Source organism: Polypterus senegalus, chromosome 7 (genome assembly GCF_016835505.1).
Source record: "Polypterus senegalus isolate Bchr_013 chromosome 7, ASM1683550v1, whole genome shotgun sequence".
NCBI classification, from domain to species: domain Eukaryota; kingdom Metazoa; phylum Chordata; class Cladistia; order Polypteriformes; family Polypteridae; genus Polypterus; species Polypterus senegalus.
In genome coordinates, this window is record NC_053160.1 from 143,628,973 (window position 1) to 143,650,968 (window position 21,996).

At 37.1% G+C, this 21,996-nt stretch overlaps 1 protein-coding gene and 1 long non-coding RNA gene across 8 annotated transcripts in view; one reads left to right on the top strand and one right to left on the bottom strand.

Moving 5' to 3' along the window:
- mctp1a (multiple C2 domains, transmembrane 1a) overlaps window positions 1–21,996 on the bottom strand; it is a 934,223-nt gene that overhangs the window by 348,924 nt on the left and 563,303 nt on the right. The gene's annotated exons all lie outside the window — the stretch shown is intronic.
- On the top strand, window positions 71–20,205 carry LOC120532889. The gene is made up of 2 exons (XR_005634402.1): window positions 71–576; window positions 17,535–20,205. It is a non-coding gene; the product is annotated as an uncharacterized LOC120532889 (long non-coding RNA).

The following is a 21,996-nucleotide window of genomic DNA, read 5'->3' on the forward strand; positions in this document are numbered from 1 at the left end:
ATAAGGAGTCCAGCACTGGTTTTAGCAGTGGCAAATGTAATCAGGTAAAGCTAGTAGGATATACCCCATGTACATTTTTTTTTATTATTAGTTCTGGTATGTGTGTTTGCCTGAGAGAAAACATGCAATATACATTCACTGGCCGCTTTATTAGGTACACCCGTTCAGTTGCCTGTTATCGGCCGATCACTTGGCAGCAACTCAATGCATTTAGGCATATAGACATTGTGAAGATGACCTGCTGAAGTTCAAAGCAAGCATCGGAATGTGGGAGAAAGACGATTTAGATGGCACTTTTGGATTATGAAACTCTGTGTTGGTGTAGGCGTCTTTAACCTGACATTTGATGAATTCATGGAATAGTATTGTATCTGTAATGCTGCGAGTGCTCCTGAAAATGTACAGCTCAGAAGTCAGAGAGAGAGCGGTGTGCTACTGCTTCTGTGAGCAATGTACCAAGAATTGTACCACACCAAGAAAACCTTCCATGTGTTTCCTTACAGGATGCCATCAATACTACGGATTGTATGGAAAGAAGTCCTCATAACATGGTGTGGCATTTATCATAACAGATAGGTGTGTTGAGAAGGTAACTTCAGTGGGAGCTGGGCGGTCTTGTGGCCTCGGAACCCCTGCAGATTTTGTTTTTTTTCTCCAACCCTCTGGAGTTTTTTTTTTCTGTCCTCCTGGCCATTGGACCTTATTTTATTCTTTGTTACTTAGTATTGCCTAATCTTATTGTTATATTTTTCTTTATTCACCTTGCAAATCACTTTGAGCAACATCATTTGTATGAAAACATGCTATATTAATAAAACAGTAACGGCGCACTGCACGATAACATGCAATTAATACACTTCAGCATTCCTAGTTTTCATCCTCTTTCTCTGTACATTTAGCATTCGTTTGCTCAGAGGTTGATGTGCTTGCTGCTTCCTGAACAGCTCTTCTTTTCTCCACCCTAGCGACCCGCTTCTTCTCTTCTTTTGTCAGCATCTTTTCCCGTTAAAACTGATCAAGTTAATTTTTGTGTTGCACTTACTTAGTGCATTTTCTTTAATTTTTCACTTAAGCTGGCATGAGTCTTCAATCTGCCTCAAAAATGATTTAAGATATGAAGAGGCTGGGGAAGTGACGGCGAAGGTGGTACGGGTGAGAATGGTGCCCGTATGCATGCGCTGCATGGCCGCCCTGCCGGCCGCTGCTGAGAGTTGATTTTACAATAAGTTAAAATAAAAATAAAAAGAGGAATAACCGTGGAGGTCAATTATCACCCCAAAAGCGAATAGCAGACGTCACGTAGTATATGGGTACCAAATTTTAGGTCAATAGGTCAAACGGTTTGCGAGTTACATGTGATTTAAAATCCTGGACAGACAAACAGCCACAGCAGTATATTATATAAGAAGATGTTGCAGTTGTATACTCATTTTTAAATTTCATTCATATACTGTGCATGTAAAAGTCTTGAAAACACATACTTTAAAAAAATGCAAAAATGTAATTAAAAACGGCATGTTTTTTTAGTGTTCAGAGAACCAGAAACTGAAAGACGTTGTACTGTGATAACGCAGAAAACACTGCTAATGAAAAAAAGGCATAAATGCTTGTCTCATTTGCTAGGAAGCACCTGAATGACCTCCAGACCCTTTTGGAACTACAGATGGGACAAAGGTTTTGTTTCTTGGACAATATGGGTTCCATTATGTCTGCTATAAGGCAAACATAGTATTTCACAGTAAGAACATCATAACAATAATCACACATGGCGCTGGCAGAATGATGATATGGCGGATGCTTTGCTGTCTCAGCACTTGCACAACTTTCCATAAGTGAAGGAACAACAAATTCAGATCTTTATCAGAAATTACTTAAGTAGAATGTCACATCATCTGTCCATGAGCTGAAGCTGAAGCATGATTGAATCATGAAGCAAAACAATGATTTTAAAGAAGAGACAAAAGACAAACAGACGTGTAGATTTCATTGTAAATTCTGAATGTTTACTTACAGGTCTGACTAAACAGACATGTTTTTAGCTTCGATTTGAACACTGAAAGAATGTTGAAATCTTGTAGGTTATCTGATAAAAAAGGGTGCTGTGTGATTCTATTTCTATTGAATCTGCAATTAAAAGTTCACGTTAGGTGTATGTTAATTAAAAGAAACTACAAATATGGCTCTTTGTCCACAGTTCATTCCTACCCTGTACCCACTGTAGCTGCTTTAAGCTGCAACCCATCAACACTGAACTGGATTGTATAGAATTGATAAAGGATGGAAAAAGGTAACATCTACTCCATTATTACATAAATTGTGTGTGTGCTACTCTTGATAGGTGTGTGGAAGCTCACAAATCATATCATTTTAAATACATACTGCAAGCTCAAATAGTGTGCCCTCAAATAGTTGCTGTACAAAAATATGCCACAAGTGTAAAAAGATATCTACTTTGATCACTGTAGTATATGCCATCCTGCTTCTGTTGCGAACAGGAATTTATCTACACCATTTTTAACTGAACTGATGGGGCAAAATCATTCTGAACTACTGTGAGTAATGAAATGCTACAGGCCATTAAAAATTAAATTGAAGGCAAATACAGTTTTAATTCAAAGGTTGCCAACAATTAGACATTATGCATTATAAATTGTAGGCAGATGGTAATTGGAGAATGTAAAAATCATGGGCAGTTGAAGAGATGAAGTCTTCTTCCCCAGCTTAGTATTTGTTTAGTGGATATTTATCATATTTTCTGTGAGACATGCCAGTGGTACTCCAGATAAATGCCTCAATTAATTGTACTGGGGGAGAGACCTCTTCGTGCTGAACCGGAGCTGTGAGCTCTTTATTAAAAGCAATGTTCTGTAGCCCATAACCTTGTTCCTTGACACCTCTCTAGTTTCCAATTTAAACAAGTCCCCACGCTGCCTGCTCTAAAGGGCTTTGTCTCCCTGTCATTGTTAAGAGAGGCGAGAAGTGTGAAATCAGAGCTCATGAGCTGAACGGTTCCCCTGGGAACACTGGACTGCGCAGAAGGTCAAAGTCATGGGCTGGACCATCTGAAAGTGTCTGATCGCTGGTCTGTGACACAGCAGGGGAGGCCTGCCATTGAACATGTCTTAATTAAAGCTCACAGACAGCCAAACAGACTGTTTGCAAGGGGAAGACATCAAAACAGAGGCCCAGATTTTACATTCCTAATGATTCTGTGAAGATGAAGACTGCTGCTGTGAATGTAAGAGTACTGGCTGATAATACAAAAAAGAAAAGATAGGTTTCATCTGCTCTTTTTTTAAAGTTTTACCCGCTGATTGCAGGCATCATCTTTTAACACTACAATGGAATGTCTAAACTCTGGCAGTAAAAATCCACCTACAAATATATTTTCAGTAAGACTATGCAAGTAACTAAAATGATAAAATTAGCTGTTTTAAACAGTTGACATTCTGTTAATCCAGTATGGAATGAATGAGAATGGAGCAGTAAATAAATAAATGACTGCAAACTCTGTTTATTTACTATTAAAAGTCTATAGAGTATGCTTTCTGTTCACAAAGTTAATGAGAGTGAGGGAACACTACAGGGCAAAACTTCTGCTACTGGATAGAGGAAGGAAAGAAAATTTGTAAACTCCCCTGCCATAATGTGACTCTACATCTGCAGTCTTACATGTTATGCATAGAGTGTGTGGCAGGTTTGTAAAATAAACGATATGGCACGGCGGTGCAGTGGTTAGCTCCTTTGCCTCTAAGCACAAGAGTCCTGTTTTCAAACCACACGCTGGTCATAATCTGCATGTTTTCTCGAAGCATTCTGGAATTTGTTGCATCCCAATGGTAATGTAGTCTAGACTAATAAGCACTTATAAACTTGCCATTTGTATTTTTTTTTTGTATAAGTATGTTCTGCAGTTGTCTGTTTTTTTTGCAATAAACGCAAAGCTGCCAATTTGTCTCTGATCTCCTGTAATCCTGTACTGGAAAAAATAAAACTTTCAAAAATTCAAAAAGGATAGTTACAAATTGAAGTCAATAGGCACTGAACACTTTACCTATATAACACAAAAATATCTACTGTAAAATAAAACACTAAAGTATGTATATTTGCCCAGTCCCAGAGAGCAATCTGATGTGTGAGTTTGTATTTGGTGTGACTGGTCAGTTTGGCTTTGGTGATGATGTAAGTGTGATACACACAAGGAGGAGAAAAGGCAGAGATGGCACACTGAGAGAGTCGCTTTCAAAGAAAGACAGTATAAAATATACAGCAGGCGAAGAAGGCACCTCAAAAATAATGACGGAGTCTGAGAAGCAGGCTTTATGGGAACATGCTTGACAGTCAAGAGATGCACGAGGAGACAGAGGAAAAGAGCTTAAAGTACACATAGGGCAAGGAATAGCAAATATTTTTAAATTATTCCTTTACCTGTAGCATGGCTAGTGCAGTATAATTGAATAATTTCAAATTGCAATAATTTCAAATGCAATATAATCTGAATATATTTCACAGAAGTAAAAGATTAAAAGTATCATCCAACATGACTTCACAATGAGCAAAACAAGAAAAAAAAAGTAAAAAGAAAGTGCTAATTCTGAGGAGTGATTGAAAATATGACTCAATAAATGAGACCATGGAGCCAGTGTCAGTAAACACAATAGTTTAAGACTTTATAAGAAACAAAAAGCCTAATCCAAAATGCAGCAGATGATTCTAAAATGCTAGTCAAGAGGCACAGTTTTAAAGAAAAAGAAAAAGCCATATGTGAAACTGGCAAATAAAAAACAAAAGATTAAAATGGGCAAAAGAACACAGACACTGGACAGAAGAAGACTGGAAAAGCATATTATGCTCAGCATCCTGGAGCCATCTTTTCTCTGTTGCTGGCATTTGGTGTGTATTTAGTGAAGAAGACACCTGAGGACCTGAAAGATGTTTGTTTCTCTAACTAAACACCCTCAGGTCTCATGCTCTTATATTTAAATCTGGACTTTTCCTTTCTTATTCTATTTTGGTAAGACCTCTTCTTCTCCTAAGACAGTAATAGACACATTTGTATAAAATCTTCAGTTTCATCACAAAAAAATAAAAAACGTCATCTGACATGTTTCTTGAGAAAGCAGTTTCATTTTGGCCACTTTTGAACCCAGAACTGAACTTTAGAAACGCCATTACCGCGCAGCACAAGTGAACAGAAGATCAGGTTTCAGAGGTGCTAATGCAGTTGCAAAGGTTTCTCTAATAATCCATTTACATTTAAACAGGATTAATTAAGGATAAACTAAGGGAGTTAACCATTAACCATTAAGGGAGTTAACCATTAATACACTGAATGAACCGCTGATGAAAAGGGAGCTTTGCCGACATTTGTGAATAATTATTTAAAAATCAGTCTTTTCAAACAGGAATAGCCATTATAAACACTAGTAATGCCTTGGCTATATTTTAAAATTGTTTTAATGGGATCTTGATAAAAAAGGTATAATTTTCTATCAAAAACATGGAAATTTCTGGCATCCCCAAACTTTTGACTGGTAGTGTATATATTATTATATATATAATCCATCCATCCATTTTCCAACCTGCTGAATCCAAACACAGGCGTCTGCTGGAGCCAGTCCCAGCCAACACAGGGCACAAGGCAGGAACCAATCCTGGGCAGGGTGCCAACCCACCACAGGACAATTTAGAATCACCAGTCCACCTAACCAGCATGTCTTTGGACTGTGGGAAGAAACCAGAGCGCCCGGAGGAAACCCACGCAGACACGGGGAGAACATGCAAACTCCACGCAGGGAGGACCCAGGAAGCGAACCCGGATCTCCTAACTGTGAAGCAGCAGCGCTACCACTGCGCCACCGTGCCGCCCTATATATGTAACAATGCTCAGTATCATAAAGGATATTAATAATAAGATTCAATCTGGAATAAAAAAGGTTATTCAAATAGTGTTTATGTCAGTTCCTTGTCTAACCGGCTTATCCAAGTCTGTGGGAATCCAAATTATCATTTAGATATATCTCTAATGATTTAACACATCTTGAAATATTTAAAGATATCTGTTAATGAATCTGAGATATCTCTAAATTTTTAAAAGCTTGTTTAAATATTTATTGATTTCTTTAAATCTCTAAAGATATATCTTGTTTAATTTATCTCCTAAGTAAGACATCTTTAATGCATTTCAAGAAGCCTATAAATGATTTACATATATCTAGAAATATTATTTAGGTAACTTTAAATCATTTAAATAGCTCTAGAAATAAATTGTTGTATTATTTAATGATAACTCCAATCACTTCCTGCCTATTTAAAGGTAATTTCAAATTCATTTCACTCACATGTTCTTACTTTACATTTGCACAATTACACACGCAATACTTAATGCTTCATTTTCTATCATATGGCTGCTGTTTATACGAGATAAGTGGTGGTGAGGCTTGGGTACACAAAATAATACAGATCTGGTCTAACGTCAACCTGCAACGAACTAGCACCATGTCTAGAGCCGTCTGCTGCCTTGTGCACTGTACTCTAGTCTACCATGACCCTAAATTTGTGTGGGCTTGAGAATGAATGAGTGATCTAAATTAATACTTTTAAGATTTAAGAGCAAAAAATGAATTCATCAGCAGTCCATCTCAACAATTAATTAGACATCTGAAAAAAGTAATAGTCATCTCACTTAGAGGTTGAGACTGTTGGGTTAGCGAACTCCTAAAGTCTTTTCAGAATGTGCTTCATTTAGTCAGCATCACCAACTATCTTTTATCTACAGTAAGTATGTATTTTACTCGTGTATATTGAACTGCATTTTTTTGTGTTTTCTAAGTTGTGAAGTTTGGTCTTTCGGAATTGTTTTTCTTGCATGTTGACAGCTGGATGTCCTTCCAGCTTTCAAGTGAACTGTGAATTTAATTTCTCTCTACATCTTTCTCTGTTACTAACATGAAACAGGTTTCTGGGGAGTTTCACAAAATGTTGGTAATGCTGATGGCTTCCAGCGTCAGAACTTTTCTTCTGTGTGGAACTAAAATTAATGTCAAGCTGGCTGTTGGGTAGCTGTCAAAAAAGTAGTCTTCTGTGACATTTATGAGTAAGGCTTCTGTTCTGTTAAAGATTGAGTGCTCCATAATTTCTAGCCTCTGTTTTGTCTTCCTTTTTTAGGGTTTAGAATTAAATGCATTGTCTTCCAACCACTGCACATTTGTTTCGGTTGATGTTACTATGGGAATTGGTCTTCTAACTTTCATTCTCTTTACAAGTTGACAGGGTCATTCTTGTCACATGTATGAAGTACAGTGAAATTTCTCTTCTTACTTGGATGTGCTAATCAATATGCAACACATCACCACTCTGTGGTGCTATGATACATTAGGTTAGATGAGATAAGCTTAATTAAACCCAAGGGGAAATTTAGATGCAAACAGCAGCAGAAACATAAAAAAACAAAGCTCCAGACTCACAGGACAAATAACACAATGCAGTCATTCAATCAATAACAAATAACTGTGCAGAAATTGCAAAATAAGCAGCATTTAGTTTGGGGCATCGGGAGGAAGCATTTAATTGCCTGAAACAAACAGGCAAAAATGATTTCCAGAAATGGTGGAATGAGTGCCTTCTGGAGGAGATGGTGAGAATTTTTCATAATGGCATCAATTTTAACACCCCCTCCACAGCTTCCAGTATGTTCAAGGTTAGTCTTGTGATGGAGCTTTTTTCCTCATAAGTTTATTCAGGCATTGTGGGTCTTTTGAGCTCAAGTTGTTCCCCAGGAGACTGCAGCATAGGACAATACACTGGCTACTTTTGAATGATAGATCATTTTCAGCAACTTGCTGCATACATGAAAAGATCTTAGTCTCCACATGAATTACAGTCTGCTCTGGTCCTTCTTGTACAATGTCACTGTATTGTCAGACCACCAGTCCAGTTTGCAGTTTATATGAACACCCAGTTATTTGTAACTCGGCACCACTTCCAAATCCTCCCTTTAAATGGTGACTGGTCTTAGAGGCTCTTTGGCAAGCTGGAAGTCGACCACCAGCTCTTTTGTCTTGCTGATCTTGAGTTGCAGGTGGTTGCACAAGGTGGAGCCATAGACAAACCTTCCTGTATTCTGATTCGTCACCATTATTAATACGGTCTGTAATGGAGGAATCATTTGAAAATTTCTGTAGGTGGCATGCAGTGGAATTGTACTGGAAGTCTGTAGTGTAGAGGGTAAAACAAAGGTGCTCCAGTATTAAACACCACCAGTTCATCAGCCTCACTGTTGTCTGTTGGTTGGGTAGTCTATGATCCAGATGATTTTGGGGGCATCAAGATAAAAAGCCTTGAGCTTTGTCCCCCAGTCAATGAGGCAGAATGGTGTTAAAGGTACTGGAAAAATCAAAGAATGTTATCCTGACTGTGGTGTTGGCTTTGTCCAGGTAGAAGTAGGCTCTATGGAGCATGCAGATAAGAGCATCCTCCATGCCTATCTGTATCTGATAGGTAAAATGCAGAGGATTCACATGTTTTGAAAGCAGTAGTTGGAACTGTTTCAGGACCAGACTCCCAAATGTCTTCCTGATGTATGAAGTAAGGGAACCTGGTCTGAAGTCCTTTGGATCACTGGAGCATCCTTTCTTTGGCAGTAAGACTATAGAGGATGTTTACCAGGGCTGGAAAACCTTCTACAAACTCAGGGAAATGGGGAACAGGTACTGAAGGACCCCATAGACCTGGCTATCACATGTTTTCAGTACCCCAGGGCTGATTCCATTTGGCACTGCAACCTTGTTCATGCAGAGATTTGCATTTTCTCTCCTCATTTGATTAACAGGGACAGACAGTCCAGGAAGTTGAAGGGTATAGATAGATAGATAGATAGATAGATAGATAGATAGATAGATAGATAGATAGATAGATAGATAGATAGATAGATAGATAGATAGATAGACTAAACAGTATATGATATGATTAATTTTGTACAATGATTCTGAAAAGACTTTGATTCCCTTCAATACTGAACTGGATTAAGCAAGAAGTTATACAAATGGGTTTTAAACTCGCCATGTTTAGGTTGCCTGTAAATTCAGAAAATAGACAGATGGTTCTGTTTTCAAATCTCTAATTTAAACCTACATATCAGACTTGTTTACAAATCTCTTATCTAAGCCTAAATATCTAGTTACTCTGTTACGTTTAATGCACAGGTCAATTTTTTAAATTCTTTTCATATGACATGTATTAGGTATTTTATATTTTTCACACAGGTGTTAACTTTATTTGTTTACTCACCATGAGATACTTATCGCGCTTTCAGGTTTTTTAAGAAATCAAACTTACTAGTGACTGCTTGACATTCTGTAATCATATACAGTTGTAGTACATCAGTGTATACAGTATTTGAGAATCCATTTGTCATTTTTCTAATTATCCATATATCCATCCATTAAGAAACCTGTCAATCCAGTACAGGGTTGTCTTTGCTGCCATCTACCCTGGCAGCATGGAAGGTAGAAGGCAAGGCTGAAAAAGTGTCCTTTATGGGTTCCCAAACCATTGCAGGGTACATTTGTGCATATGCCCCTAATCACAGCTATGGGTCCATTTTAGAGTTACTATCTAACCCGCACATTTTTGAGAAATGGGAAGAAAATCAAAGACCTAGGGTAAAAGCCACACAGACATAGGGAAAATATACAAATTTCACTTAGACAAACATCCATCCATCCATTATCCAACCCGCTATATCCTAACTACAGGGTCACGGGGGTATGCCGGAGCCAATCCCAGCCAACACAAGGCACAAGGCAGGAAACAAACCCTGGGCAGGGTGCCAGCCCACCGCAGACTTAGACAAACATTTAAAAAATAATGTGATTTACTTGATCTTTCATCAGCCCTTAACATTATTATATCAGTAGATACATACACCTGGCTTTCTTAATCACAATCTATGTTGGGAGAGGGGATGCAGCAAAAAAAAAAAAAAATTACACATTTGTCTGCAAAATAGTCTATATAGGAAGCACTGATTTGACACATTTAAAAAGGCTTCTACATGCAGACAATTTGCTATTGAAAAAGTGCTAAAACAAATTTAAGGAGGTGGTTTGCACCTTAGGAAGTGTTAAATGTGACACAAAACTGCATATCCTAATTCATTAGAGCCTCCACCTTATAACAAAATCTGACATCTACTTAAATAAATGATAAATGAGTAAAATGTAGCAAAATGGAGGGAAATGTAATTTACATTGCAGGTGCCAAATAAGAATTAAGGGTTTCTCCAAGATTTAGCTAGTTTGACTAAGTGAGAAAATGCACTGTCCATTACAAAATGTGAAAATAAAGAGTAAAGACTGAAAACGGGAACCAGCACCAAAGAGGTCAACTGCAGAGAACAGCTTTTACCATCCCGTTGTTGCTACTGTACTCCAATTACTGATGCAAGAATGCCAGGTTCTTCAGCAAGATTTTTGAAAAAAGATGTCTGCAAATAGGTCAGTGGTAAAATTAGCAAGTGTCAGCAGCTTACATTTCAGGATTTTCCCTTCCGAAGACAGACACACTTTTAGTTCAGTGCAAAAGAATGTAATGCAACGGGTCTTAACAACGCAGGTGCCTTCAAAAATAATCCTAAACTTTTAACAAATATCTGAGTGCAATCAAAACTCACCACAATACCACAAAAACATTTTTAAAATGACTATAAAGTAAATAACCAAAAAAGTTCTGCAAAATATTTATGAGGCGCGTGCTATGTTACAACAGCATTGTATACAATTAACATATAATGCAAATTAAAATAACTGACATTTAACACATTAGGAATGGATGCTAGGGGTTTGAAGAAATTACTTTTTATTAAGCTCAGTCCTTTGCACTAGGACTGAAGCAGTAGTTTCAATTTCATTTAGTACTTTGTAAATGGAGGGTATAGCAGTGGCTAGTGGTGTGCTGCTGTCTACCAGCTCTTGGGACCTGGACTCGATTCCCAGTTTAGTCACTGTCTATGTGGAGATTGCACGTTTCCTGCTGTGTTGACGTGGATTATCTTCAGGGACTCCATTTTCATCTCAAATCCCAAATACGTGCATGTTAGGTTAATTGGCCCTGTATATGTATGCACCTGGATATGTCGTGGGATGCACTGCCTTTAAGTCCAGGGCTATCTCCTTCCTTGCTCTCCCTACTTCCAGACGAAAAAATGGATAGAAGGATGGATGTTACTAATTGAATGCTAGCTGATTTACAGATTTTATATGATAAAACAAAAAAGAAAAGATTATGAAAATAATGACAATGAAATTAAATATTGCACAAAAGATGGCTAACTGGTGATTGCTGCTGCTCCACAGCACCAGTCTTATTGGTTCACTAGACAGCTGGATCAATGTATGTGTGGAGTTTGCACATCCTCCCTACATCAAACATGGGATTTCCTCTGTTTACATCATTTTTCCTTCCACGCCTCATAATTATACAGGTTAGATTGCTCACATACTTTGCACTGTGAATGTGCCCCACCAAAAGATGGTATCCTATTCAGAGTGGATGCCTGCCTTGTTGCTGTAAACTTTGTATTTTCTGTGATTAAGACTTCTACCATGCCATATATTTGAGACATTTTAGAGTTTGGTGTTACACATATCATTTATTTATAGTAACTAGACTGTGTAATAATCTCATTTTAATCATTATGACAATGATGCCACGTCAGCAACATTTTGTGTTCATGGTTTACTGCTTAGGGTGCCAATTTGCATTTCTTTCCAGTATTTCTGGGTTTGTTGTGTCCCACTTGCTATGCTGGTTGCAATATGATCAGCACTGATGCAACACATAATGTCACTCCATGTGAATTATTTATGTTGGCTATGTGGCATAGGCCAAAAACAAGGTCAAGGATGAAAAACCTGACAAAGGGACAGAGGAACTATGAAACATCCCTGGCTCAAGTAAACAGTGTTCTATTAAATTTAAAGATTTATTGATCAAAGCCTTAAAAACAAGAGCTAAATATTATGCCAAATGGCAAATAAATCCAGTCCATGATCCAGCAATCATATTTCAAAATCAAGCCAATAAGTGAAAAAAACGACACACAAGAGACAAAATCCAAAATTCAAACAAGAGATGTATAACAGAACGGTACTGAACCTTCCTAAAACTTACACAGTCCTGGGGACAGTCCCACAGCTTTAGTGGTACGTGTTTATGTTGAGACCCCTTTACACCAACAAAAACAACAAACAGAATAATCAACTTGTAATTCTTGATTGCTGCACAAAAATCAACACACAAAATACTCATTAAATTACAACAAAATGCACAAGAGAGGAAGACAAACACACACACACAATTCTGACAAACTTATTGCTTAGCAATATTACAGCCAATATTGCAAAAACACCAGTCCAAAGTAATACTAAAATGAAGCAAGGAATCAAAGAGACAATCGGTAAAGCAAAAGAAAAATGAGAGCTAAAAAGTCTAAACCAGCTGACAAAAAGCAAGAGGTTCATTGAAATTCAGGGGTCAAAAAGCACAATAATAAGGTCCTTACAGAAGCTGAAATTCCTTTCCCTTTTTAGGTAGGCTGACTAAACAGTGTATTCTTAGCCCTTTCATATTACTAATGAAAAATAAGGCATAGTGCAACATTACTGGAGGATGTAAATACTGTAAATGAAAGAGAGCTGGCATTTTTTGGCTTATCAGTCCCATCTGGATACAACTGGCAGTATCATATTCAAATGCATCTGATGAACATGATGAACATGTTCTAACCCTGCCCCAGAGTCCTCTGCTCTTTGGCCTCCTTTGCCACCCCCTGTCTCTGACTAGCTAACTATCTCCCTAACCCTTTCACCACCTAATATTTGATACGTGAGGAGTATACCAGTGCAATAATGGCTTTCATCACATCATCCGGTGGATGCTTCACATTGGTGGTAGTTAAAGAGGCTCCCCACAATCAATGTAAAGCGTTATGAGTAGGTAAAAACATGCTTTGACTGCCTGGATGCAATCACATGATAAATGAACAGCAAGTAAAGACAGTCATTACTGATCTAACATTGAAAATGCAGACACCACCCTTCACTAGGCAAATATGTGAAATGAACTAATAAACTGAATTTCTGAGAATCAAAATATTTCATCACTGACCTCAGCCTATGACTGACAACCTTTTTGCCAATCATAAATGATTTATAGGGTGAATCAATTATATTTACTTTTCTGACAGTTACGGAATGGTCATTTTCTGTTTTCTGTCTTTTAAAATTGAAGTAGTATATTATGCATCTTAGGTTGGCAATGTATTTTTTCGTTGTTTTAATCATTTACAAAAGCTGTTCCCATATTTCAATAAAGAAAGTGTATAACTTACAAGATGTAAAGTACAGCTAAGAAAATACATTCCATAAGTAGATATGTTTTACGTAGCCTATTATCTTATATAGTGAACAAGATCATCAACAGCGATCCTCATAATATACTAAAATGTTGAAATTTGTACAGAAGACGGCTAAATCAGTAAAAGTCGTAGCTAAATGGCACTCTGTGGTGTGGCAGGTCTACTGCCGGATGGCTTGTAATCACCGTCACTCACTTACCCACTCATTTCCGTGCATCAGGGAAGGTCATGTGGGTTGTGCCCCTCTCTCACTGGCTTGCTCCAGCATCATTATCAGTGGTTCTTGGTCATTCCTATAAGGGGCTGGATGGGACATGGGTGGAAATGGAAGGGGGCTTGTTGGCAAAAGAAGGTTTCTTTTATCTTATTTTAAAATCCTCCTTTGTTCATTAATATTTATGATTTGTTTCTTGTTGTTGTCTGTTCCAGTAAACATTGATCCTAAAAAAGTCTGTGTCAGGCTTGACCTAGGGCCAGTCCCTGAATTTATTTTCTTTACTGTTTAAGACAATTATGGTTTTATATGAATTATTTACTGTTTCGTTTTCTTGAATATGTTTTAATTTCTTTCTTTATATATTGCATGTTTTTTATAGCCTTGTGCTGTCTTTTAATCATTTTGTGTTTTATGGCAATTCTGCAAATTATTTTACTTGTCTTCATAATGTTGACCACAAAGAAGTGGGCACCCTGGCTCAGCATTTATAAGGCCTGTGTTGCCTCAACACCACTGATTAGACATTAACCTCTTGCTTGTTCATTTTTCAGTTCCCTGTTTTTTGTAAGTATTGCTTAGCCTGTTCAATCTCTCTTTAAATTCTGACAGTAAGGGTTGTTTTGAGTTTTGACTTGAACAAGCTTGTCCTAACTATTGCTTATTTTTATATAAATTCAAAAGCCTTGGATACAGAGAGCTGCAAGCCAGCAACTTCAATAGGAAATTAGCTATGATGCCATACATTGACATCTAAACACATGATCAGCAATGGAAAAGGTAACCAAAACAATATGGCAGCAGCCAATAAAATAAAGACAAAATGGCAGTGCCTACATAATCTACAACAGAAAGAACTGAAAAAGATTTTTATGAAGCAGGATCGAGAGAAGAAATGTCAAAAGTTGTGATAAGTTTTTTTAACCAAAAATCCAAGTCGAAAACTAAAAGTAGTTCCAAAAATTCAAAGTCAAAAGAATCAAAGCACACAACCTTCACCAGGAAAATAACAAGCAAAAATTAGCTAGCAGCAATTAGGGTTTCTATCTGCAAACTTGAATAATGATGAAGTTATTGAGCTAACCTACTGTATATGCAATCTAAGTTGTGACATTATGGCACCTGACCTCTGGCTGTTCAGACAGCAATTTTACTAGCTAGAGTACATAACCAAGCTGAAATGGTAGTGCCACAGAAAAACAAAATATTTTAGTTTTGAACATCCTTAAACTATTTTTTTTCCCAAAAAACTGATGGCAACCTAAGATAGAGCAACCTTTAAAGCCCTTAAATGAACTAAAAATTCCAAGGAAAAATGAAAAGCAAAGCTGTAAAAAATGTATAAGAAAAGCAAATCATCGCATACCCATACTATGGTTACAACACTGCCAACATAGCAGTGCCCATGTCAATACAATACAAAATGGCAAAGGAAAGCAATGACACAAAATGGCTTCACACAAATATAAAAATGTAAAAGATACAACATACTACCGATTATGAGAAACTATGATTAATTTGATATTTGGTATTTATTTTTGATATAGTATGTACTGCTGTGGGAGTCACTGTTTATTATAGATGGGATGTGTGACATTTAAAGCGGGTGTATGTACACTTCACGGTTATATATAAATTTCCCTCTGGGATGACACAGTCTACCTGGCCATGTTATGTTTTGGGAGCATTTGCTATTAAACAAAACTAATCTGAGTTAAATATGTTTTAAAAGTGCACAGTAAAATCATTTATGAATAAAATCGACCAGGTGCTTGTGTTCTTTGAGATGATGTTAACACTAATGTTTTGTGACAGACTGGACACACAGTGAGACACATTTTCACCACAACACAGACTATGAAGGTAGGACTGCTGATTGCATTTAATTAATTACCACTAGTTCTAAATGGCAAGGTAAAAATGCAAAGGCTGATATGTTTATGCCTGTTGGTTTGCATGGTTCTTTCTACCTTTATTAATTTTATAAAAATACATTATAATAAGTAATCTGCCAAATAATTAGACATAAAATGAATGACCCAATTTTACATTAAATTCAAATTCAAAACAACACCCATCCCATCTGGATATCTATGAAATAAAAGCAGACAACCCATTTAAGCGACCACATGATCAACAGCAATTCAGCATTCTCACTTAAGGCCAACATTACTGTAGTAAATTCCTACCAAATTCTAAAAAAAAAGTTTTGTATGGTTCTAAGAATGGATTTGTTTATTTATTCATTCATTTATTTATTTATTTTTCTGAATTCAAATTAGTAACTGGAGCCCCTTTTCCATATGTTTTATAATAATTGGATTGAGATTATTCCTGAGGCAAGGAATGAGCAATGTAGTATAAGATATCATAATTGATTTTTCACTTTATTATACTATGCCATTCCAGTAATTTTCTAAGCACTGGTATAAGTATAACGGAGGCAATAGTGGCTCTGAAAGTATCTAAATGGTAGGCATATGTTTTTACCCAAATATGTCTGAGTGTGAGACAATCCCAAAATATATAAGTGAGCGAGGCACATGCTGACAACATTGCTGAAAGTTGGGGTCTTGGTCTGGGTAGGGTACACTTCAGATCACCTACATCGAGATAAGTGCAGATAGTGCACAATGTTGAGATGAATTGTTTCCTGCTTAGCACAGAATGACATTTTGTGAATGAATGATTCCAATTCTTTACCTGTACATTTGATTGAAAGGTCTCTTTCCTAATGCTGTCTCAGATCATCTAACATCTTACTTCCAACCTTCAAAGACAAGACCAATAGCACTGGCAATCATATGAGATACTAAATAAGAAACACACCATCTTAAGTATCTGATAAGAGTTATGAAATAGAAGCAAATAATGAAGTTGCCTAAATATGTCAAGCTTTTCAGTGACCAGGGAATTATTTATTTGGGAAGTAGGAAATGTTTTTGATGGTTTAATGAACAAAGAAACACTCACAATGAGGATTAACTGTGTGCCTGTATCATTGAGAACTGCTGAACAAAGTTTAACACTCAATGACACTCTCGGTAAGAATGTGAATCTTAATAATTTATGAGAAGCTGCTGCTTTTTTTTTTAATCATGTGTGGATGAAGAAGAGCTTTTGGGTTAAAAGCCTTACATACCCCAAAATAATGTGGCCAAAACCCTTTGAACAGCCAGGAGTCTGCATCAGTAAAATGCTTTTAGTCACTACTGGGGGTGTTCCAGTTATGACAAAATTTGAAATAATAATAATAATAATAATAATAATAATAATAATAATAATATGCATATAGTGCTTTTCTCACTATGAAAATTACTTAAAAGACAAGAACCAACCCTTAGGAAAATCTTTCTGCCAAAATGTTAAATTCTAAAGCAAATTTTGTAATGTCAGGTGTATTAAAAATTGCTTGAGTGAATCCTTGATCTGTCTGTATGAAACATTTTTCAAAGAGAAAAGCACAGTAGTGAATACTCAGACACTGTATGAACATGTTGGAACAGTTTATGAACATTATTGATGCTATCAAAAACCTTGTCATCAATACCTCCTCCCAAGCATCACCCAACATTCTCCACATTCTCTCCATGCTCTGCCCCTGATGTTTCTGACTTTCTTTCCAATCTCCCTACTACCTGTCCACTTGACCCTATCCTCTAACATCTCGTTCAGGAAATCTCCCCTTTGCTCATTCCTGCAATTACACATATCATTAACACCTCACACAGCTCAGGCAAATTTCCTATCATCTTCAAACATACTCTGATAACCCCACTTCTCAAAAGACCAATATTCGATCCATCCAAAGTTAACAATTACAGGTCTGTCTTTCTCCTTTCCTTCCTTTCCAAAACATTTGAATGTGATGTTTCAGTTCAGGTCTCTTCCTTCCTTGTACAGAATGGATATCTTGATACCAACCATTCCACCTTTAAGAGGAACCACTTGACTGAGACGGCTCAACTGACTGTGGGCAACCAGCTACGATTTGTTAGAGCAACAAACACATCATCGGTCCTGATCCTTCTAAATCTCTCATCCACCTTCAACATGGTCCACCAGGAACTCCTTCTTACCACCCTCTCTGACCATGGGTACCACTGGGACTGCTATAAAATGGTTTGAGTCTTGGGAAGATTCTACAGTGTGTCCTGGCAAGGAGAGTTGTCAAGGGTGCACCAGACATGGACAAGGATGCCCCAAGAATGGTGCTGGGTCCTCCTCCTTTTTCTCTGTTTACCACCTTGCTGGGCTCTGTCATCAATCCCATGGTTTCTCTTATCAGTGCTATACACAGTTGTACCTGTCGTTATCTCCTGCGGATAACACATTATATATCTCTACCTGGATGAAGGACCACCATCTACAGCTCAGCCTGGCAAAAAATGAGATTCTTGTGATTGTGGCCAGCCAGTCTATTCAGCTCACTACCTCTGTACAAATTGGCTCATTATCACTAACCCCTGCCACATGAGTATGCAACCTTGGGGTGGTGATTGATGAGCAGCTATCTCTTTCTGACCACATTTCTACTGTTTCTCATTAATGCAGATTCATGCTCTAAAACATCCGCAAGATCAGACCTTATCTAATGGAATATGCAGCACAACTTCAGGTGCAGGCTTTGGTCTTGTTATGTCTGGATTACTGTATCTCACTTCTGGCAGGAGCACCCACATGTGCTATCAAACCACTGCAGATGGTCCAGAATACAGCAGCCTACTTTGTATTTAACCAGCTGAGATGGGCACATTTCACTCCTCTCTTCAAGTCACTACATTGGCTCCATGTAGCAGCATGCATTAAGTTCAAATCCCTGATGTTTGCCGACAGCACATGCAAATATGGAGACACAGGTGAGGTGCTATGCCCCTTCTCACCTACTCAGATCTGCCAGGGAAGACAGTCTGATGATGCAGAGTCTGATGATGCTACATGGTATCAAGTCTCAATCCAGACTCTTTTCCTGTGTAGTTCCTACTTAGTAGAACGAGTTGCCCATCTCCATTTGAACTGCTGACTTCCTCAATGTACTTAAGAAGCAATTGAAAACCCATCTGTTCTGTGAATATCTGTCGAATTGATCTTTCATATTGTTGGTTGATTTGTTGTTACATTAAGTTAAATTGCTTTATTAGTCTATGACTGAAATTGTATTAGTTACTACATCTTTTTACTTGTGCCAATCAAGTTTTGTTACCAGTCCTACTATACTTGTTGAACAAACAGGCCCTAGTCTAATATTACTCGATTATGTTTACCTCTTTAGTAAGTCGCTTTGGATAAAAGCATCTGTTAAGCAAATAAATATAAAAATGTAAATATAAATCTCAATTGATGTGGAATGGCTTGAGATGTTAATGCTTTTAACAGATATGACAGATTTTTCTTGAGTGACCTTAACCTCCACATGTGGGATAAAGTTCAGACTCTTGGAAGCCTACACAAAATATAGAAAGTATGTCACTGTCTGACGATAAACTTTGTTATGCATTAAACATTGACATTCTGCTACTTTCACCTGAAAAAATATCACTCAATTTATGCCAAAGTTTGTTTGAGATTTTCAGAGGGATTTCAGGACTTTCATTGACACTGACCAATGTTTCTTTTTTTCCATTAACTTGCATATATTTAATATATTTATTGTGGATTTAACTGTACATGGGCATTGATGTGGATATAACTGTTGATAGACGTTGCCTGCTTAGATGTACATCTTGTCAATGTGTACATAGATGGCAATATTTTATTAGGTACATACATTAACTCACAGCTAAGGAGGATGTGGATGCCATTTCAGACATTAAGCATGGCTTCATATATGAAGGATACTACATAGGAAAAGCCTTCTATATCTGGCTCTATAAATTTGCGCTAGCAAAGTACTCTCCCATACGAAGTTCATTTTTATTTATAACTAGAAGTTCAGGAAAGAAATACAGGCACATGGATGCTGTTAATTGGCAGGTCTCTTTGGTTTGAATTATTACTTGCCCCCATAGGTTTTGGCAATATGTAAAATTCTTACGTTTCTTTAAACATTACCGGTAAACAGGGTTATTACCAGGTGTTGAGCATCACAATTTTTACCTGAATAAGTCAACATTGCTTTTCTGCAGTTCCTGTTCATTTTGGATGCAGGAAGTCATCATTGTTAATAGCTGTACATTGTAACAAAAATACTTTGGTTAATGTACAAAAGCACAGATGCACAAATGTGTGGCTAAGAAGAAACAGTCCTTGTATATTTGGCAGTTATATGGCTTCAAAGGATATGAGCATGGTGAGCCAAATTATTTAGCTGTTATTTGTCAACTAAGCTGGAAGGTTGTTGTTGCAAAAGACTCACAAATGACAAACTCGCCTAATTACTTGCACTTACACCAACCTGCAGACTATACAATGTTAGCTGCTAGCAGAAGCACTAAAGGCTCATCTCACTAACCCCACGATTATTGGTATCTTTGGATTTAGAAGCCGGACAGTGTGACATGTGTGGAGCACTTTAACTATGCCATTCTGTTCACATTTAAGTCAATAAATGTTAATAAAGTATGTTTGCTTTATGCATCTTCCTTAAAGTGTCATTTTACAGCATGATATTTTTTTCCCACAAATGTCAGCCTTCAATTTAACTGAAACGACAAACTTACCACTGCAGGTGTTCATCGGTTATAGCCTGTAGTAAAATGGAGTGAAATCCCATTCAGTTTTAATAATCCATGTCAAATTCCTTTGGGGTACTGATGGGGATGTGTGACCCATTGGTTGCACTGTCACATTGAGGAAAGACTCATCTATTTTCAAAGCCATCTGCAATTTCACAGAGTCACGTCCCTCATAGGAGACTGCTGTACGCCTTCTGCAGAGCTGATCGCAGAGCACTGAACACACTACAGTAGCTTATTGATGGTTAGCTAATTCTAAAAATACTGGATAAGATGTTAAAGCCAGCAATGGTGGCAAGATAACGTAACATTACTGTGACATGCTTATTGACAGGTTTATGTTTTTGAAATTACATGTCTTTCTTTTTAGCAAAAGCAGCTGTCTTTCACAAATACACAAGGGTAGTTCTTACAAAAGATGTTTGAGGAATAGTATATTCTATGATAGTAAGACATGGCAGACTGAAGCAGAACATCAAAAGAGATGGAAAGAATGGAGAAGCAAATGATTAAATGAGTGTTACATAATGAGCTCAAAATGAATGAAGAGTTAAAACAAAGACTTGGTAGGCATTGTGCTGAGGATAAATAAATGAATTTGGTTTGGGCATGTGGAGGAAAAGGTAAGGGGTGTTTGGGTGAAGAGGAGCACCAAGGTTGGTGGTGGATGAGGTGAGGCCCAGAGGCAGGCCCAGAACATGTGGTTGGAGGTGCTTTGAGTCAGAAGATATGAAAAGATTGTGTCTCACACTGAAGGAAGGTGGAAATTGGAGAAAGAAGATTTGAGAGGTAACTGGCTAACTTGGGTAAACCAGAAAATGTTTATTAAAGGTAGATGGTGATAAGAGTAATCTCTATAGTTTATATTGGCACACACTTTTTCTTCTTAACATTACTGAAGCACAACACAGCTATGGTCGCTTCTGTTATTTCAGTTCAAAGACAATGTGACAGCACAATTGATTGATTTACATTTGCATATGTGTGAAATAGATTAATGCAACTATAACCTGTTGCTTTTTTGCCATAAGCAAACTCTCTTCCTATGATCCAGAGTCAATCAATGAAACATTTCATAAAGAAATAATCTTACAGAAGATGATTAATCAAATGCCATGCTGACTTCACTTAACAGTTTGATACAGATGTATCACAGAGTAAAATCAAAAGCACAACCCAAAAAAGCATGGATACAACAGATGGAGTGAATGGAACGCCATTGTTTAATTAGAAAAAGACGGGCCGTTCACTTGTATTTGAACGTTAGGATCACAGAATCCCATGGACAAACTTAAGAATAATATTTCAAAGAGAAAGCTCTAGCAAACACATTATAATTTATTTAAAGGGATTTTTTTTGCCAAAAATAAATATTTGACATTTGAATTTTACTAATAGACTAATAGACTAAAACAAGATACAGATTTTTATCAGTTCAGACTTCTTTCCAATAAGCAATAAGATTTTATAAAATTTGTAATTAAAATCAATTTTAAAAAATCTAGCTGACAATAAAACATCCAGTTGTGTAGCACAAAACATGTTACAAACAGTATAAGATCATCATCCAGTTGGACTGTCATAAAACAACTCAAAATAACCACACCAGAGCACTAATATATATACATATATATACTGTATATTTATACACTGTGTATACACTATATACATACACAGGTGGAATCCCATTG